We start from the raw sequence: 22,383 nt of genomic DNA, 5'->3' as shown, positions 1-22,383 counted from the left end.
AAACATATATTATTGTTATATTTCATCGCCGAAGCGAGATATTTAGAATTTCAATTAATATAGGCCTCTAATGGATATTCAGTCAATGTGCACGACGTAATTTTAATGTTGCAAATAAATAAATATTGTTGGGACTATTGGGCTGATATCAACTAAGCGGTCTTCTAAATAGAATAAATTTGCGAAAAAAACATATATTATTGTTATATTTCATCGCCGAAGCGAGATATTTAAAATTTCAATTAATATAGGCCTCTCAATGGATATTCAGTCAATGTGCACGACGTAATTTTAATGTTGCAAATAAATTAATATTGTTGGGACTATTGGGCTGATATTAACTAAACGGTCTTCTAAATAGAATAAATTTGCGAAAAAAACATATATTATTGTTATATTTCATCGCCGAAGCGAGATATTTAGAATTTCAATTAATATAGGCCTCTCAATGGATATTCAGTCAATGTGCACGACGTAATTTTAATGTTGCAAATAAATTAATATTGTTGGGACTATTGGGCTGATATTAACTAAACGGTCTTCTAAATAGAATAAATTTGCGAAAAAAACATATATTATTGTAATATTTCATCCCCAAAGCGAGATATTTAGAATTTCAATCAATATAGGCCTCTCAATGGATATTCAGTCAATGTGGACGACGTATTTTTAAGGTTGCAAATAAATAAATATTGTTGGGACTATTGGGCTGATATCAACTAAACGGTCTTCTGAAGGGAATAAATTTGCGAAAAATAGATTTATTATTGTAATATTTCTTTGCCGAAGCAAGATATTTTGAATATTCAATTAATATAGACCTCTATATGGCTACAAAGCTGATGTGCACGACGTAATTTTAAGGTTGCAATTAAATTAATATAGTTGGGATTATAGGGCTGATTACAACTAAACGGTCTTCAAAATAGAATAAATTTGCGCAAAAAAACGTATATTATTGTTATATTTCTTTGCCGAAGCAAGATATTTATAATATTCAATTAATATAGGCCTCTATATGGCTACAAAGCTGATGTGCACGACGTAATTTTAAGGTTGCTTATAAATTAATATTGTTGGGACTATTGGGCTAATATCAACTAAACGGTCTTCTAAAGGGAATAAATTTGCGAAAAATAGATTTATTATTGTAATATTTCTTTGCCGAAGCAAGATATTTTGAATATTCAATTAATATAGACCTCTATATGGCTACAAAGCTGATGTGCACGACGTAATTTTAAGGTTGCAATTAAATTAATATAGTTGGGATTATAGGGCTGATTACAACTAAACGGTCTTCAAAATAGAATAAATTTGCGCAAAAAAACGTATATTATTGTTATATTTCTTTGCCGAAGCAAGATATTTATAATATTCAATTAATATAGGCCTCTATATGGCTACAAAGCTGATGTGCACGACGTAATTTTAAGGTTGCTTATAAATTAATATTGTTGGGACTATTGGGCTAATATCAACTAAACGGTCTTCTAAAGGGAATAAATTTGCGAAAAATATATTTATTATTGTAATATTTCTTTGCCGAAGCAAGATATTTTGAATATTCAATTAATATAGGCCTCTATATGGCTACAAAGCTGATGTACACGACGTATTTTTAAGGTTGCAAATAAATTAATATTGTTGGGATAATAGGGCTGATATCAACTAAACGGTCTTCAAAATAGAATAAATTTGCGAAAAAAACATATATTATTGTTATATTTCTTTGCCGAAGCAAGATATTTATAATATTCAATTAATATAGGCCTCTCAATGGTTATAAAGCCGATGTGCAAGACATAATTTTAAGGTTGCAATTAAATTAATAATGTTGGGAATATTGGGCTGATATCAACTAAACGGTCTTCAAAATAGAATAAATTTGCGAAAAATATATATATTATTGTAATATTTCTTTGCCGAAGCAAGATATTTAGAATATTCAATTATTATAGGCCTCTATATGGCTACAAAGCTGATGTGCACAACGTAATTTTAAGGTTGCAATTAAATTAATATTGTTGGGATTATAGGGCTGATATCAACTAAACGGTCTTCAAAATAGAATTAATTTGCGAAAAAAACATTTATTATTGTTATATTTCTATGTCGAAGCAAGATATTTCTAATATTAAATTAATATAGGCCTCTATATGGCTACAAAGTTGATGTGCACAACGTAATTTTAAGGTTGCAATTAAATTAATAATGTTGAGAATATTGGGCTGATTACAACTAAACGGTCTTCAAAATAGAATAAATTTGCGAAAAAAACATATATTATTGTTATATTTCATCGCCGAAGCAAGATATTTAGAATTTCAATTAATATAGGCCTCTCAATGGATATTCAGTCAATGTGCATGATGTTATTTTAAGGTTGCAAATAAATTAATATTGTTGGGACTATTGGGCTGATATCATCTAAACGGTCTTCTAAATAGAATATATTTGCGAAAAAAACATATATTATTGTTATATTTCATCGCCGAAGCGAGATATTTAGAATTTCAATTAATATAGGCCTCTCAATGGATATTCAGTCAATGTGCATGATGTTATTTTAAGGTTGCAAATAAATTAATATTGTTGGGACTATTGGGCTGATATTAACTAAACGGTCTTCTAAATAGAATAAATTTGCGAAAAAAACATATATTATTGTTATATTTCATCGCCGAAGCGAGATATTTAGAATTTCAATTAATATAGGCCTCTCAATGGATATTCAGTCAATGTGCACGACGTAATTTTAATGTTGCAAATAAATTAATATTGTTGGGACTATTGGGCTGATATTAACTAAACGGTCTTCTAAATAGAATAAATTTGCGAAAAAAACATATATTATTGTAATATTTCATCCCCAAAGCGAGATATTTAGAATTTCAATCAATATAGGCCTCTCAATGGATATTCAGTCAATGTGGACGACGTATTTTTAAGGTTGCAAATAAATAAATATTGTTGGGACTATTGGGCTGATATCAACTAAACGGTCTTCTGAAGGGAATAAATTTGCGAAAAATAGATTTATTATTGTAATATTTCTTTGCCGAAGCAAGATATTTTGAATATTCAATTAATATAGACCTCTATATGGCTACAAAGCTGATGTGCACGACGTAATTTTAAGGTTGCAATTAAATTAATATAGTTGGGATTATAGGGCTGATTACAACTAAACGGTCTTCAAAATAGAATAAATTTGCGCAAAAAAACGTATATTATTGTTATATTTCTTTGCCGAAGCAAGATATTTATAATATTCAATTAATATAGGCCTCTATATGGCTACAAAGCTGATGTGCACGACGTAATTTTAAGGTTGCTTATAAATTAATATTGTTGGGACTATTGGGCTAATATCAACTAAACGGTCTTCTAAAGGGAATAAATTTGCGAAAAATATATTTATTATTGTAATATTTCTTTGCCGAAGCAAGATATTTTGAATATTCAATTAATATAGGCCTCTATATGGCTACAAAGCTGATGTACACGACGTATTTTTAAGGTTGCAAATAAATTAATATTGTTGGGATAATAGGGCTGATATCAACTAAACGGTCTTCAAAATAGAATAAATTTGCGAAAAAAACATATATTATTGTTATATTTCTTTGCCGAAGCAAGATATTTATAATATTCAATTAATATAGGCCTCTCAATGGTTATAAAGCCGATGTGCAAGACATAATTTTAAGGTTGCAATTAAATTAATAATGTTGGGAATATTGGGCTGATATCAACTAAACGGTCTTCAAAATAGAATAAATTTGCGAAAAATATATATATTATTGTAATATTTCTTTGCCGAAGCAAGATATTTAGAATATTCAATTATTATAGGCCTCTATATGGCTACAAAGTTGATGTGCACAACGTAATTTTAAGGTTGCAATTAAATTAATAATGTTGAGAATATTGGGCTGATTACAACTAAACGGTCTTCAAAATAGAATAAATTTGCGAAAAAAACATATATTATTGTTATATTTCATCGCCGAAGCAAGATATTTAGAATTTCAATTAATATAGGCCTCTAATGGATATTCAGTCAATGTGCACGACGTAATTTTAAGGTTGCAAATAAATTAATATTGTTGGGACTATTGTGCTGATATCAACTAAGCGGTCTTCTAAATAGAATAAATTTGCGAAAAAAACATATATTATTGTTATATTTCATCGCCGAAGCGAGATATTTAGAATTTCAATTAAAATCGGCCTCTCAATGGATATTCAGTCAATGTGCATGATGTAATTTTAAGGTTGCAAATAAATTAATATTGTTGGGACTATTGTGCTGATATCAACTAAACGGTCTTCTAAATATAATAAATTTGCGAAAAAAACATATATTATTGTTATATTTCATCGCCGAAGCGAGATATTTAGAATTTCAATTAATATAGGCCTCTCAATGGATATTCAGTCAATGTGCATGATGTTATTTTAAGGTTGCAAATAAATTAATTTTGTTGGGACTATTGGGCTGATATCAACTAAACGGTCTTCTAAATAGAATATATTTGTGAAAAAAACATATATTTTTGTTATATTTCATCGCCGAAGCGAGATATTTAGAATTTCAATTAATATAGGCCTCTCAATGGATATTCAGTCAATGTGCATGATGTTATTTTAAGGTTGCAAATAAAATAATATTGTTGGGACTATTGGGCTGATATCAACTAAACGGTCTTCTAAATAGAATAAATTTGCGAAAAAAACATATATTATTGTTATATTTTATCGCCGAAGCGAGATATTTAGAATATTCAATTAATATAGGCCTCTATATGGCTACAAAGCTGATGTGCACGACGTAATTTTAAGGTTGCAATTAAATTAATATTGTTGGGATTATTGGGCTGATATCAACAAAACGGTCTTCTAAATAGAATAAATTTGCGAAAAAAACATATATTATTGTTATATTTTATCGCCGAAGCGAGATATTTTGAATATTCAATTAATATAGGCCTCTCAATGGCTATAAAGCTGATCTGCTTGACGTAATTTTAAGGTTGCAAATAAATTAATAATGTTGGGAATATTGGGCTGATATCATCTAAACGGTCTTCTAAATAGAATATATTTGCGAAAAAAACATATATTATTGTTATATTTTATCGCCGAAGTGAGATATTTAGAATATTCAATTAATATAGGCCTCTCAATGACTATAAAGCTGATCTGCATGACGTAATTTTAAGGTTGCAATTTAATTAATAATGTTGGGAATATGGGGCTGATATCAACTATACGGTCTTCAAAATAGAATAAATTTGCGAATAAAACATATATTATTGTTATATTTCATCGCCGAAGTGAGATATTTAGAATATACAATTAATATAGGCCGCTCAATGGATATTCAGCCGATATGCACGACGTAATTTTAAGGTTGCAATTTAATTAATATTGTTGGGTTTATAGGGCTGATATCAACTAAACGGTCTTCAAAATAGAATAAATTTGCGAAAAAACATATATTTTTGTTATATTTCTTTGCCGAAGCAAGATATTTAGAATATTCAATTAATATAGGCCTCTCAATGGCAATAAAGCCGATGTGCACGACGTAATTTTAAGGTTTCAATTAAATTAATATTGTTGGGATTATAGGGCTGATTACAACTAAACGGTCTTCAAAATAGAATAAATTTGCGAAAAAAACATATTTTATTGTTATATTTCATCGCCGAAGCAAGATATTTAGAATTTCAATTAATATAGGCCTCTCAATGGATATTCAGTCAATGTGCACGACGTAATTTTAAGGTTGCAAATAAATTAATATTGTTGGGACTATTGTGCTGATATCAACTAAACGGTCTTCAAAATAGAATAAATTTGCGAAAAAAACATATATTATTGTTATATTTCATCGCCGAAGCGAGATATTTAGAATTTCAATTAAAATCGGCCTCTCAATGGATATTCAGTCAATGTGCATGATGTAATTTTAAGGTTGCAAATTAATTAATATTGTTGGGACTATTGTGCTGATATCAACTAAACGGTCTTCTAAATAGAATAAATTTGCGAAAAAAACATATATTATTGTTATATTTCATCGCCGAAGCGAGATATTTAGAATTTCAATTAATATAGGCCTCTCAATGGATATTCAGTCAATGTGCATGATGTTATTTTAAGGTTGCAAATAAATTAATATTGTTGGGACTATTGGGCTGATATCAACTAAACGGTCTTCTAAATAGAATAAATTTGCGAAAAAAACATATATTATTGTTATATTTTATCGCCGAAGCGAGATATTTAGAATATTCAATTAATATAGGCCTCTATATGGCTACAAAGCTGATGTGCACGACGTAATTTTAAGGTTGCAATTAAATTAATATTGTTGGGATTATTGGGCTGATATCAACAAAACGGTCTTCTAAATAGAATAAATTTGCGAAAAAAACATATATTATTGTTATATTTTATCGCCGAAGCGAGATATTTTGAATATTCAATTAATATAGGCCTCTCAATGGCTATAAAGCTGATCTGCTTGACGTAATTTTAAGGTTGCAAATAAATTAATAATGTTGGGAATATTGGGCTGATATCATCTAAACGGTCTTCTAAATAGAATATATTTGCGAAAAAAACATATATTATTGTTATATTTTATCGCCGAAGTGAGATATTTAGAATATTCAATTAATATAGGCCTCTCAATGACTATAAAGCTGATCTGCATGACGTAATTTTAAGGTTGCAATTTAATTAATAATGTTGGGAATATGGGGCTGATATCAACTATACGGTCTTCAAAATAGAATAAATTTGCGAATAAAACATATATTATTGTTATATTTCATCGCCGAAGTGAGATATTTAGAATATACAATTAATATAGGCCGCTCAATGGATATTCAGCCGATATGCACGACGTAATTTTAAGGTTGCAATTTAATTAATATTGTTGGGTTTATAGGGCTGATATCAACTAAACGGTCTTCAAAATAGAATAAATTTGCGAAAAAACATATATTTTTGTTATATTTCTTTGCCGAAGCAAGATATTTAGAATATTCAATTAATATAGGCCTCTCAATGGCTATAAAGCCGATGTGCACGACGTAATTTTAAGGTTTCAATTAAATTAATATTGTTGGGATTATAGGGCTGATTACAACTAAACGGTCTTCAAAATAGAATAAATTTGCGAAAAAAACATATTTTATTGTTATATTTCATCGCCGAAGCAAGATATTTAGAATTTCAATTAATATAGGCCTCTCAATGGATATTCAGTCAATGTGCACGACGTAATTTTAAGGTTGCAAATAAATTAATATTGTTGGGACTATTGTGCTGATATCAACTAAACGGTCTTCAAAATAGAATAAATTTGCGAAAAAAACATATATTATTGTTATATTTCATCGCCGAAGCGAGATATTTAGAATTTCAATTAAAATCGGCCTCTCAATGGATATTCAGTCAATGTGCATGATGTAATTTTAAGGTTGCAAATTAATTAATATTGTTGGGACTATTGTGCTGATATCAACTAAACGGTCTTCTAAATAGAATAAATTTGCGAAAAAAACATATATTATTGTTATATTTCATCGCCGAAGCGAGATATTTAGAATTTCAATTAATATAGGCCTCTATATGGCTACAAAGCTGATGTGCAAGACGTAATTTTAAGGTTGCAATTAAATTAATATTGTTGGGACTATTGGGCTGATATCAACTAAACGGTCTTCTAAATAGAATAAATTTGCGAAAAAAACATATATTATTGTTATATTTTATCGCCGAAGCGAGATATTTAGAATATTCAATTAATATAGGCCTCTATATGGCTACAAAGCTGATGTGCAAGACGTAATTTTAAGGTTGCAATTAAATTAATATTGTTGGGATTATTGGGCTGATATCAACAAAACGGTCTTCTAAATAGAATAAATTTGCGAAAAAAACATATATTATTGTTATATTTTATCGCCGAAGCGAGATATTTTGAATATTCAATTAATATAGGCCTCTCAATGGCTATAAAGCTGATCTGCTTGACGTAATTTTAAGGTTACAATTAAATTAATAATGTTGGGAATATTGGGCTGATATCATCTAAACGGTCTTCTAAATAGAATATATTTGCGAAAAAAACATATATTATTGTTATATTTTATCGCCGAAGTGAGATATTTAGAATATTCAATTAATATAGGCCTCTCAATGACTATAAAGCTGATCTGCATGACGTAATTTTAAGGTTACAATTAAATTAATAATGTTGGGAATATTGGGCTGATATTAACTAAACGGTCTTCTAAATAGAATAAATTTGCGAAAAAATCATATATTATTGTTATATTTTATCGCCGAATCAAGATATTTAGAATTTCAATTAATATAGGCTTCTCAATGGATATTCAGTCAATGTGCACGACGTAATTTTAAGGTTGCAAATAAATTAATATTGTTGGGACTATTGTGCTGATATCAACTAAACGGTCTTCTAAATAGAATAAATTTGCGAAAAAAACATATATTATTGTTATATTTCATCGCCGAAGCGAGATATTCAGAATTTCAATTAAAATCGGCCTCTCAATGGATATTCAGTCAATGTGCATGATGTAATTTTAAGGTTGCAAATAAATTAATATTGTTGGAACTATTGGGCTGATATCAACTAAACGGTCTTCTAAATAGAATAAATTTGCGAAAAAAACATATATTATTGTTATATTTCATCGCCGAAGCGAGATATTTAGAATTTCAATTAATATAGGCCTCTCAATGGATATTCAGTCAATGTGCACGACGTAATTTTAAGGTTGCAAATAAATTAATATTGTTGGGAATATTGGGCTGATATCATCTAAACAGCCTTCTAAATAGAATAAATTTGCGAAAAAAACATATATTATTGTTAAATTTCTTTGCCGAAGCAAGATATTTATAATATTCAATTAATATAGGCCTCTATGTGGCTACAAAGCTGATGTGCACGACGTAATTTTAAGGTTGCAATTAAAAATAATATTGTTGGGATTATAGGGCTGATATCAACTAAACGGTCTTCAAAATAGAATAAATTTGCGAAAAAACATAAATTCTTGTTATATTTCTTTGCCGAAACAAGATATTTAGAATATTCAATTAATATAGGCCTCTATATGGCTACAAAGCTGATGTGCATGACGTAATTTTAAGGTTGCAATAAAATTAATAATGTTGGGAATATTGGGCTTATATAATATAAACGGTCTTCTAAATAGAATAAATTTGCGAAAAAAACATATATTATTGTTATATTTCATCGCCGAAGCAAGATATTTAGAATTTCAATTAATATCGGCTTCTCAATGGATATTCAGTCAATGTGCACGACGTAATTTTAAGGTTGCAAATAAATTAATATTGTTGGGACTATTGTGCTGATATCAACTAAACGGTCTTCTAAATAGAATAAATTTGCGAAAAAAACATATATTATTGTTATATTTCATCGCCGAATGAGATATACAGAATTTCAATTAAAATCGGCCTCTCAATGGATATTCAGTCAATGTGCATGATGTAATTTTAAGGTTGCAAATAAATTAATATTGTTGGGACTATTGGGCTGATATCAACTAAACGGTCTTCTAAATAGAATAAATTTGCGAAAAAAACATATATTATTGTTATATTTCATCGCCGAAGCGAGATATTTAGAATTTCAATTAATATAGGCCTCTCAATGGATATTCAGTCAATGTGCACGACGTAATTTTAAGGTTGCAAATAAATTAATATTGTTGGGACTATTGGGCTGATATCAACTAAACGGTCTTCAAAATAGAATAAATTTGCGAAAAAAACATTTATTATTTTTATATTTCTATGTCGAAGCAAGATATTTCTAATATTAAATTAATATAGGCCTCTATATGGCTAAAAAGTTGATGTGCACGACGTAATTTTAAGTATTGTTTGTCTTTACAATTCATAAAAAAAATATATTTTTTATCAAACAAGCAGACTTAATTAAATAAAAAGGAAGTTGTACAGCAATTAAAGGAAAATATTTTTTTGAAAATCTCTGACTCTCACTTTTAGCCCATAAATATGTAAATAAGTCTAAAATAATTAGCAAGAACTGTATTTGTCTGTGATATTAATGGGGCCAAACTAATTTTGATCCCCCAAACCAATACAGCAACTAAATACAGAACGAACTGTCCTCCCACCGACCGAAATGTATAAATGCAACGCGCGGTGTGTTAAGTGGATAATTCCATTATTTGTCTTTTTGGGAGTTGGAAATCATTTATGCAGCATCATGCGGCAGAGGTGCGCGTGTCGGCCGCGGTGAGAATTGCGCTAAATATTAATTTCGCATGACAAGGGTGGTAATAATTTAAATTATGGGGCGTCGGCAGGGGATCGGAATTCGTTCGGTCTCGCTCGCGTACCAAATCATACGCAGAGGGTTCAATTGCCTGTGTGAATGGAGGCCATTTGCTGACACAACGTCAGCGGATTTTGCATGTATGTGAGTTCAGAGGTGTATAAATTATCATAAACCCGAGAGGGTGCGGGTTAGTGAGTGCGAAAATTCGCGGAGAGGAAAGAGTGCGTCGTCATCGAAATTTCGGCAAATCGGATCAATTGCTTTGAATGGCGCGCGGTGACAAATTATAGAATTAACCCACTTCAAGTCAGGCCAAAGTTTGACAGACGGGGGGGAGAAAGTCCTGAGCTGGCATAATTTTATTCATGGAATAGTGATTTTCTGGGCTTCTGAAGTTGAACCCAAAAATTTTGATTTTTTTTAACAGGGAGATTTGCGTTTAATTAATGAATTTTTCAACGAAATTATCCAAATTTTTTATGGATAGATTGGAAGAAAAGATTTTGTATTGATTATTAAAATAAAATATAGCTCTTTTCATAATTTTTAAATAAAACTGTTAGAACAAAATGTTTAATGCTAATTTGAAATTTATTTTGAAACTGTTCAAATTGTAATTTCAATTTCTCCCAATCATGCTGATGAAGCCAGATCATAACAACTATTACAAAATGGAGCAATTAGTGCAAAAGCTTATTAGAAAGGTAGCAATTACGCAATACACGCGTTTCCCATAAAGTTGCGATTGAATTACGTCGATTCAGTTTACCTTCATTGTTTAGGGTGCTTAAGGCAAATTTGATCGGCGCGCGTTATTAGTGAAATGCGCGCGTGTTGTTCTCCCTTCACGTGTTCATCATCCGGCGCTCGTATTAAAACATCAAACGGCGATAATTAATCTGCTGTCTGCTTCCCTTGAGACCTGTAAAGGCGCACCAAGCAGGATCAATTTGAACGTCAACCCATGCGGCTTTTTTGCGTATTACGCCACACCGGGAAAGTCTATCTAATAACAGCTCACGCCGTCAGAGTCTAATTAGACGCAATTAGCTGGTGGCCTCGTTTGTCGTTCGTCTAATGAATTTGCATTTGCACTTTAGTGTTTCAATTAGTCTTCCAGCTAAATTTTGTCCGCATTGTTAAACTTTCAGTAAAGGTTTGAGGAAATAGTTAATATTAATTACAATTACTTTCAAATTATTATGCAATGTTGAGGGAAAAAATTCATTGCTATTTGATTTAAATACACTCTAAATACTCCAATTTATGTAAAAGCATCGTTTTTTTTTAAGTTTTTTCTTTATTATATTCAGTGTAAGAAAATGAGCTAGAAACATTTTACGTCTGACTTCACAAAGTGAAAAAGAAGTCAAAGCTTTGACTTGGAGCTGCAATCGTCGTGGCGAAATGCATTTGACCTTAATTACATGGCAACCGCTTCAGATTTTATACGCATCAGCAACAGCCGCGACCCTCCGGCAGCCTCTCGGTCGCTGCAAATTGCCAAGCCTTTTCCTTTAGATTGCGCGGAATGGCCTGGGCGTTAAAAAAGCGACGGCAGATCAGTTTCCTCCGCTCCCCAAGTTTGCTGCCGCCGACATTCAAGTGTGTTGTGTGTCTTTTTGACTTTTACCCCTAAAGACACGGCTAATGCGACACAAGTTCATTTTGTCCGAGTGTACAGAGTAGATTTTGGACTTCACAAAAAGCTCTTTTCAACTAGCATTTTACTGTCACAAAAGCCAAAAAAATGATGATGAGTTGGTTACATAAGAAGAAGTTAAAGATAATTTGATTAAATTTTGGAGTGCCTATCAAACACCTACAAAAAGCAACTTACAATTGTTAATTTTATCAATAAAAAAATGTAATTATTTTATTATTATTTATTCTTGAAGAATATTATATTTTATCAGTAGATCAATAGTGTATGTGTGAGGAATTTGCTATAATTTTATAACTTTTTTTTTAATTCGACGAGCCTTTAAAATGGTATTAAAATGTGGGCTGAAGTAAAATAAAAAATGAGTCACAGTGAGTAAGAAAAGGAACCTCCAGCCAAAAATATTAAGACCACACTTTTGAGACACGTCTCCGAGCATTTCCACTCTGTAAATTAAACCGAGAAAAAAAACCTCGCGTGCCAGACCGATTCCCAAAGTGCTCTGCTCGTTTGCCGTACAAAGCAAGACTGCGCAACTTTTGAAACGCAAACAACCCGAGCGAAATTATTTTTGCACAGCCTTTTGATGTTTGCGTGGAGCTTGCAAAACTCTTCTTCCTTCGCACGCTCCGGAGCCGCCCTCGGAGGGACACGTGGGCGAGGAACTTTCTTGCCCGCGTGTGGGAAACAATATATTCACGCGTTGAGATTAGTAAGTGGTTCTTGAGGCGCGAGACGTGACCGTTATTGTATGGATTAATGATCAGATTTCGCTCTCAGCCGCAGAAGCACTTGAGGGCCTGCAAAAGGACGTGCCAGTGGCGGAAATATTACGACCTGAACGAAAAATCCGCGTCTGCACCGACGAGCTAATAAAATGGGAGGATGGAAAGATTATATAAATGGCAGGACTTTTCTTTTGAAATTTTTATAAAAAAAAATTCTATATGAAGGAGAGGAAGGAAGATCACTTTGGCTCTATAACGAGCCAAATCATCTTCCATGACTAATTGGGGTATGTTTTTAGAAGTGCTTTCAGAGGAAATATTGGCCCGGATTATCAGATCGAAAAATAAATTAGGTTGATATTTTGCTCGCCATTCTTTTACAAAATTTAAAGTCATATAAATACGATGTATCAAATTTTTTCCCCTGCTATAATCTGCTTAATTAATCGAATTTGCTCTAATTGTTTTTTTTTTTCATTTATTCATTGTTTTTATGAGCCAAAGTCAGTACAAATAAAATTTCTACGACAGCTGTTTTTCTATTTAAAATTTACTTACTGAAAATACTGCTTTTCATTTTCAATTTTACAATTTTATCTATTTCTTTTTATTAACTTATTATTTAATTTTTTTAGAGCAGTTAAAGAATATTCTGAATCCGCCCCTGGAGTACAAACCAATGTCGCTGATCTTTTCATCTCTTGAATCGGTTCTCCCTGGGCGAAGTGAGATTATTAAGCTACGTAACGACAGCAGTTGATCAAAAGCGCCGTTCTCTATGTGTGCGAGTGCTGGGAGGGACGTATGAAATATTCGGCAAATCATCTCTCACAGGGCTGCGGTCCATTTGGAACACGTTGCGCTCTCAAGACACGCAATTAAATAATTAATTATCCTGTTTGATCTCGGCCGCCGCTCGATCAATTTCCTGCCACGGCAGTTTGAGGTTTCGCACCGCTCACTTTCCGTCCGGCCTGCCTGCCTGCAACGATATCCATCCATCAATTTAGCCCTCGTGATAATCGGCGACAAATTCGCCCGACTTTCGATGCGGCAATGGCCGTAATTTGAGCATCCATTATTCATTTCGAGTGCCCACGAGGATCGTTGCTCGTGTCGACAATGGAAGACCCTTTCTTTTTTTTTTATCATTATTTTATCCCGGGCGGCTCAAATTTGCTCTGCAGTCTGGAATAAATTGAGCTGCTGCCTTTGTTAGCTTTGCAAAACGCGACCTGCTTTCTTTCTCTCTCTCTCTCTTTCGCCTTCGCCGAGATGAAAATCCCCAAATAATTGCTCTTGAAGCGCTTCTTTCACTCGTGACCGAGACGATTTCTCTTCACAGCCAAAAGAAAGTTTCCATGAAGTGTTTTGCAATTAAAACTTGGAAAACAATGTGCAGTTGACTGAATCAAGAGGAGGGAAGAGAGGTGCGCCTTTGGCGGTTCCGCAAAATTTAACACGCTGCGTTTGAGCCAAAGAAGAAAAAAAATGGCTTTTCTGTAAACGAATTTATTTATGCGTCCTCTTAATTAGTTGAAAATCACAGCTGTTTGACTTTTCTTTTCAAAGCCAAATCCTTGATGCACGTTTCTGATCTAAACTCTCGCCTAAAATCACGCTCCATCAAACCAACTCCTTGATTCTGAGGGAGCTCAGGAAGGAAATTGTAAAAATTAACTGACAATGACGCAAAGAGTGTTGCAGAATTTGAATTCCGAGCTCAGGAAAGACAACTTTTTTTATTTAATTCAATTTTTATTTCAATAGCCCTCCGTTTTTGGCCATGCGTTCTCATTTCTCTTTGGTCCTCCAGCGCCGTCTGAAACAACTTGCACATTTTCAAGTTATGAAAACTCTCATAACACTTTTTATGTTGTTTAGCTTCTACCCAAATTTTACTGCCTGTTTACGTCTGTGTATGCGTAAGGGGTGAGTGCAGGGCGTGAAAATTGAGATAAAAGAGCAGGGCCACAGTTTGTTTCCTTTTTTTTTTATTAAACTTTTGCGGGCGTGCGCCGTGCAAAAAGTTGACCGCGGACGATTTTGGCTCGATGTGCATTTGGCGCGTTTCGCTTCATTGGCTTTCCACATTGGCAATTCGTGCAAACAACGCGCACATCGTCTCGTGTGATGTGGGTGTCCCGTAATGTGATGAAAAATTCCTGCTCGGCAGTTTCGCTTCGATGTATAGAACAAGGGTCCGCCAACGAGTGCTTGAGGTGCCGATGTCGCCCACCGAATTTCATCAGGGACGAGACAGACTGATGCCATTTCAGAGTCGTTTTATTTATCACGCTTCGCTGAACCCCAAAATCGTCGCAGTCTTGCTGCACCTCCTGGTGTTTCTGATCAACACATTCCATTATGGTGTCCCACCACGTCCCTGGATCTATTTGTCGAGCCTTGCAACGAAAAAAACGGATAAAATTAATGGGTGTTCAAATTTAATGCTTGGAATTCTGGCAAATCTGGGCTCTGAAATTTAAATCTTAAAATTTCATTGTCTTGTCTCGTAGGGTGAATTAGTTTATAAATTGTTATTGTAAGTGAGCCTTTTTTATTTGTTTTTGCAGGTCTGTTTTAGCAAAAGAAAAAGATTTAAACTTTTTATTCCAACGTTTTTGCGTTGTATTTAGTAATTGAAGGCCACGTAAAGGATGATTCGTGACAAAAAATTATAACAGATATAATATATCTGAGGTATCTCAGGATTTACTTGTTGAGAAATCATTGATTGTGACTAATTTATGCAATATCTTATTATCATCTTAAAACTTAAATTTAATTAATTATTATTTTATTAAAAAATTTACCTAAAATAAAAATAATTAATTAATTATTAAATCTGTAGAAATGTGATATTATTTATACTTTTTTAAAGTTATTGTGCGATTTTAAATTAATAAGATTAAAAAAAAATGTTTTATTACATTTTTTGAGCATTATTTAGTTGTAAAAAAGAACAAATTAAGGACTATTATTTTGGAATGTTTAATATGTTTATCCATTATTTTAAATTTCTCAATTATTTACAGAACTTAACTTTTTTATATAACTTTATTATCCCTTGCTGTGTGTTATGCAAATTTAAAGAGTGGCAGATGCGAAATTTGACCGCCGCCCTTTCACCCTGCCGCAGCGTTATTTATCACGATGGGGGCGAGGGCGCTGCCAAGAAAGGCGCGGCTCTTATTAAGCATCTCACATCACCGACTTGGGCTCGTCGACGAGCTGGCTGCCTGCCTGCTTAATAAACATGCAAAGTACAGTATATTCGAGCATTTAAAATATTCAAGCAGCCACGGCGAGAGAGAGAAAGAGCACCTCATGCACATTATGAACTTTGTCGCCGGGCGAAGTAACGCCGCCGCCGGGCTGCATCGCCCACATTTCAGAGCACACCGAGTTTAGGGCGCCCCGGGCGCAATTTATGGTCGGGCTTGGTGTATCGTGGTCCGTTATAATGATATTAGGGCGGCGAAGAGGACGCAACGGGAAACGCTTGTTATTAGGATCATCCTACAATATTTCTATTGACTGTCAAGATATAAAATAGGTTATTTTATTTTCCATATATGCAGAAAAATTTAATTCCACTTAAATAAAAAAATAAATAAGAAACCAGACAGTTTTAAATATTATTAAGAGAAATGGAAACAAAAATAAGATTGAAAATTATTGGTTATTCATTTGAGGCCCAAATTGAGTGGACATCTTTTTTGCCAGTAATTTGCCATTTATTCACACTTTTGTATTATCATATATTTATTGAAGACCTGATTAGGAAAGAATGAACAGAAATGAAAATAAAAATAGTGCAATTATTTAATTAGAAAAACTTTTTGTAGCAACGAGAAAAGCCTAAAATTAATAGTTGGTTTAAATACAAACTAAAGGAATAATTATGGGAGAATCTGATGAGAATATCTCCACAACCTATTTTGTATTAAAAAATTTGATGCGTTTTTTTTTTATTTTTTCTTTTTAAACGTGAGCTGAAATTAATACAAACATTATTTTAATGTTGGCAAATTCAAAGCTATTATAAATCCATTTACGTTTAGCAGGAATAAGAAAAAAATTGCAGAGTTGGCGCCATTGGCACTCGATATCACGAACTCTATCGGTGAATGAATATAAATCAAGTTTGGACGTCCACATGAAAATGGAGCAGAGTGCTAAGTGCGAATTTATTGACTCTCTCGCTCTCACACAAAAGGGGCAATGATAAGTAAATCACGGTGTTCTCTCCGTGTCAGCATCATTTTTCGTTCCCGAGCAGACTCTGCAGCGCACAACCCTCTCGAACGCCCGGGCTACTTTTATCCACTCTCGCGTTTCAGCCCGCTGCAGTTTGCAAAATAATGCATGCGACTCTGCAATAAAGCCCACTTTGCAGTCGGCGCGAATCTTCTTGACTTGACCCACATCCTCTCTCACTGCGCGCTGACGACGCTGCTTTTCAATCCCCAGCCGCAACTCTCGCTCGCACCCCCTGCGCAAGAAAGGGAGCTTTTTCCAAAGCGCGCTCAACTTGTTGAGTTTGACGTGCGCTCTTTCTCTCTCGACTTTGTTCTCTGCCTCGGCAATTTAAGTGACTTTCACCCGTTCTTGATTTGCTTTCTTTGGCCAACTGACTGAATGTGCTTCCCTTTGAAGACAAAAAAATTAATAACCCTATTTAACCAGCCCAATGGGGGGTAAAATTTTTAACAGTCAAAAGAAATGACCCAGCTGCTCCTTATTTGGTAGTTTTGAAATGCATTTTTTTTATAACAACACACATTATTTTATTTTATTTTAATTTATAATTTATTTTAAATTCCAGCCTTCAGAAATCCAATAGGAATTCAATAGGAATTTTCCTCTGAGTCTGAACACGTTAGTATTTTATAACACCATATTCATTTTCATTGATCATATTCTCTCTCAAGGCTTTAGTTCAAATTTTTTAAATTTATCGAAATTTATGATTAATTGTAAGTATGAAGGCAAATAAAATATAAAAAACATCTGTTTTTAAAATTTCTCAATAAACAGCAGATGAGTTTGTTTATTTATTTGATACAATCATGAATACACAACAAAAAAAGCCATACCTGAAAAGTACAGAAAAAGCTGAAATACATTATTTTAAGTTTTCAAATCTTTTGTAGCCCTAGATTCAGAAAAAATGTACAATAACATATTTAAATTTATAAAAATCTATCTTTGGAAGTAATTTATGTATCCACCATCGACACATTATTTGTTCTGACTAACTGGCAATCTATTTATTTTGAATCTGCCTTACATGCTACTGTGAGTAGAATTTCTTTCTCTCCCCCGCTTATGCATTTATTATCTATTCATCATATTGTTTGTATTTCTTGAAGATAATATTCTAGAAGTCTGGATTCCAAACGGTCTGTTGAAGCCAATTTTTTCCTCTTTATGTACCTCCGATTATTACTTTGAAATGTCAATTGTAAAAGCTCTTATAAAGACAAATATTAAATTTTATTTACGTTTGAAAAGTTTCTCATTTTACAAAGAGATGGAGAAGAAAATGTTCTCCAGTATTTGTTTTTCGTGTTTAATAAAGCGTTTTATCCTTTGAAAAGAAAAACATAAGATAAAAGTGTCTTAATTTCTTAATTTTCATGGAAAAAAATGGCTTCGTTAGTGCATAAGCAAACAAGGCTCGTTTTGCACGCTTTTACTTGCTGCTTTTTTGCTTTAACGAGTGGCGCTTGTCATCGTTAATCGACAGGAAGTCACTTTTGCCGACGGATAATGAAATTAGGCCTTTAGTTGTGCCATCAGCGTGATTCATAATGGGGGCTGAAAGCCGATTGCGACTCGGCAGCGTGACGCTTTTATTGCAAGCGACTTGATTGAAATTTCACTGTCGTCGCTGGTTGACAAACACCGAGTGAGACGTGTGCAATGTATATTGCGGCATAAGAGGGTGTTCTAGGAAGAGAATTTCCAGACACTGAAATAAATTTATTTCCATTCGGGGCACAAAGGAAACTGCCGGAGATTGCAATAACTGAGACCGTTTCTATCTCTCGAGCACCGGAAATGATGTGCTTTTGTTGTTGAGTCCACATTCGGTTGGAGGCACTCAATAAGGTGGAAAGCGGCCGATAAGTGAAAAAGAAAAACAATCGATTGTGAAGGCGAATTTCGTTAGAGAAAGGCGGCCAAGCCGGACCCCAATCCATCAAAGTAACCAGAGAAATCTCTTAAGCCAATTCACAAATCACGATTGGCTCCAATTTCTTCATTGCAATTTCTGCAAACGGAAAGAAGCTTAACTTAAATTGAAAATATTATTGACTGGAGCTAAAAAGGTGCGGCAGATTTTTGAAGATTAGATGGCGTTAAAAAAGAGTTTGAAATATAGAGGCGGCGGCGCAGTGACAGGTCGAGCGCTGCCTTCAAAGGGAAACGCGTTAATACGTGTTTTTTTTTCTTTCATCAGGACAGGCAGCTCGATTTAGATTAACTCGTTTTCAAAGAGACACGTACACAGATTCATCGCCTCTACCCTCAGACGGTTCTGTGATATAACGAACAGTACTAGATTTGAATTATTATTGCGAATTTTTTTTAGAAAAAAAAAATAAATTAAAAAATCTTTGGAAATGAAACTAATCTTGGCTTTCAGTTACTGGTGTACTAAAAGCAAATTATTTTAAACTTTTCCATGTGATTCATATTTTTTGCAATTTTTAATTGTTCATCCACAACATTATTTCAATTAAACTGGCTTACAAAGTAGCTCCTTGTTAGGATAAACATTATTTAATAGCTACTCAAACTTTTATCGCCATTATTGAAGAAAATTTGATTTGATTGCAATTAATTAAAATAAAATTATACAATTTTTAATACATTAAACATTACGCCCGTTTTGTTCTATAATTAAGAAGTTTTGTTCAAAGTTAAAACAGATGTTTCACAGAAATCAGTTTTTTTTAATTCCAAAATTATTTGATGAAAATTGATTTCATTATTTGTTTACCTTAAATTTCAGAATTGTTTTAAAACGTTTTCTGTTGAAAAAATATTTTTATTTAAATACATTTTGTCATTTTTGCTCTTTTTTATCTGTTAAGAAAATTACAAATTATATTTTTAGTATATTATTCAAAAATTATTATTTTTTACTAAAACCATGATTTCTTGTTTGAAAGAGCAGGCGAGTATAACTGGGCCTATTTCTAGATTAGATAATCGTTGATTACGTTTTAGGGTTAATATTACGCAGTGCCAAACGCCTTGCAATGATTTAAGGAAACGGTCTTTGTTAATGCGCAACTATAATTGGACGATTATCTCTCCCTTGTGCGTTAATTATTCCCAAACGACGCCGAAAGTTGCGTGCTTAACGAAGAGTAATTTTCCTCAAAGGCAACTTGCTCCTAGCGCGCGCACTTGATTTATACCGCACTGTTGGGCGAATTTATTTTCAACTTGGTGCCGCATTTGCCAACTCGGGATTGGGGCCATAAAAAGAGGCGCTAGGCAAGCAGCATATCAAGTCGGCGAGAGAAAGAGAGCTTTGCAACTTTTTATTAACATAATATAAGAAATGCGCCAAGTTTGGCAAAACAAATTCGGCCGGGCAATGGAAGCAGCAAAAGTTTTTTTCCGCTGCCGACAAAACGGCCCAGCGAGTAGGTGATGGTGATGCGAAATGTCTTTTCGCGCCACATCACTCTCGCGTCGGCCCATATTTCCGGATCGCGCACATTTTTAAGCGGCTTTTTCGCGCCACGTCGCTCGAAATCTGGAAATTTGTTGGGATTTTGTGTCCACCAGGATCTGCGGGTCAAATCCATGTTTGCCATTAGTCATCGGGATTCATCGGTGATAAGGGCAAAGATTGGAAATAAGCCAATAGCGAAAAATTATAGTGAATTAAATAAAATAATCTGATTTCAGGGACATGCCAGGGAAACATTTTATTTCCAATCATTGATAATTTTTATATTATTCAATAAATTTTCACTCAAAATTTCAAATTAAGTGAGCCTGATTTTGTAAATCCAGGGGAAATGTTTCATATTATTTTTGAAGTTCAAGGAGATAATGTTGCAAATATATCAGGGACTGAAATATTTAAACCTCTATCTTTATTTAAATTAATTATCATCAGTAAAGGAATTAAATGTTTGACTCAAATAATGGGTACTTTTGTCCTATAAGGTGGAGTAAAAATTTATTTTACTGGAAATAAAGGATTATTGAATATGTTTATAATCAAATGCACATAAAATTCATTAACAATAAGATTTCTATTGGCAATTTAAGATTTTTGTTGCCAAAACTTTCTTAAGTATTGCTAAAGATTCACAAAATATATTTTCAATTCTAATTGTTGATATTTAAAAGATTTTCACCAAACACTACTTTAAATTGTAAAATATCTATAAAAAAAAAAACATCACAAGTACATTTAAATAAAATAAAATAATGAAAGAAAACAATTAATAATTTAAGTGAAACTATTAAATAATTTATAAACGTTTAGAGATAAAAAATATAATTATTTAAATCATTTATTTAAAAATTAAACTAAGATATTTTAAAGTTACCCTTACGAATTTATGTTTATGTCTTAAATTGTGTCGGGCGAGAGAAGCTGGGACGCGAAATATCGAGCAGCAGAAGGTCGGTTTCATTTAGGCGAGGCAGACGAAAGAGTGGTGGCTCGCGCGCGGCTCGGTGGCGCAGGCCCCTCCGAGCGCCTGGCAGCTGCACCGCCAGCTCAACAGCAGTATCGGCCGCGTTGCCTAACAGTTTTCTAGTGTGGCCTGGTGCGAGCGGAACGCGACGAGTGCAAGTAGTGGTGCTCCCAATGAAGGGGTCCTCGGCGCCAAATCACGACGTCATCGCATCAACATAGCGTGGCCAACGCAGCATGGTGGTACGTTTTCACTTTTCGGGAAATTTTAAAAGCAAAATCCTCGTTACTTCTCGATGGCGCGATTCTGCTTGTTTAATTAAAAACTTGGATGCTGCAGGGGATGGTTTTTTGTGTGTGTCGGTGCGCGGCGCCTCTGTTTTATTAATTACAAAGTGACGCTGAAAGCAGCGCAACTTTCGAAAATTAAAACTCTTCGAAATTTTGTCTCCCGTCTGCAATATCAAAATTCAGAGTCCTTTGAAAACAAATTAAAAGTTTGTGTCTGTTCAAAATTCAATTAATCATCCGCGTTTTCCCATCAGCAAAGCACTTTTTTTTGTCCCCGGGAAAAGCGAGCATAATTAAAAAGGCGTTAGTTCCGACGGAAAAAAAACTCTCTTGGAAATTTCACCAGCATGTACACACGGAGCGATAATATTGCGAGCTGATAGGTTGGGCCCATTGATTAAATGACAAAAAGAGCGTTTTCCAGCAGCCCTGCCTGCTCGTAATATTACCAGCCCGGACGCCTGTTGGCATGCGCTCGCATTCAACTCGATGTTTTAATGAATTATGGCGTTCTTTTTCTTTTTGCTCTCGTCGAGTGCGCGCTGGCAGGTCGCGATTATGGCGCAGAATATTGACCATCAACGTGTACCGACTTGCTTAATTAGGTATTGATTATTTTGACAAAAGGTAA

General features: G+C 33.5%; 1 protein-coding gene across 3 annotated transcripts in view; it reads left to right on the top strand.

Moving 5' to 3' along the window:
- The window catches only part of LOC132198722 (ly6/PLAUR domain-containing protein 6B-like), a 73,183-nt gene that overhangs the window by 13,221 nt on the left and 37,579 nt on the right, over window positions 1-22,383 (top strand). Inside the window, exon 1 of one of the 3 annotated variants that reach the window (XM_059622908.1) lies at window positions 21,569-21,704. The exons of the other annotated variants lie outside the window; for them this stretch is intronic. The gene's annotated coding sequence lies outside the window, so the exon portion shown is untranslated. Of the gene's footprint in view, window positions 1-21,568; window positions 21,705-22,383 lie in introns of those variants that run through there. 3 annotated transcript variants of the gene reach the window in all.

Source organism: Neocloeon triangulifer, unplaced genomic scaffold (assembly GCF_031216515.1).
Source record: "Neocloeon triangulifer isolate White Clay Creek 2 clone unplaced genomic scaffold, ASM3121651v1 ptg000013l, whole genome shotgun sequence".
NCBI classification, from domain to species: domain Eukaryota; kingdom Metazoa; phylum Arthropoda; class Insecta; order Ephemeroptera; family Baetidae; genus Neocloeon; species Neocloeon triangulifer.
Note: the sequence above shows the minus strand (reverse complement) of the source record. Positions and strands in the feature narration are given on the sequence as shown.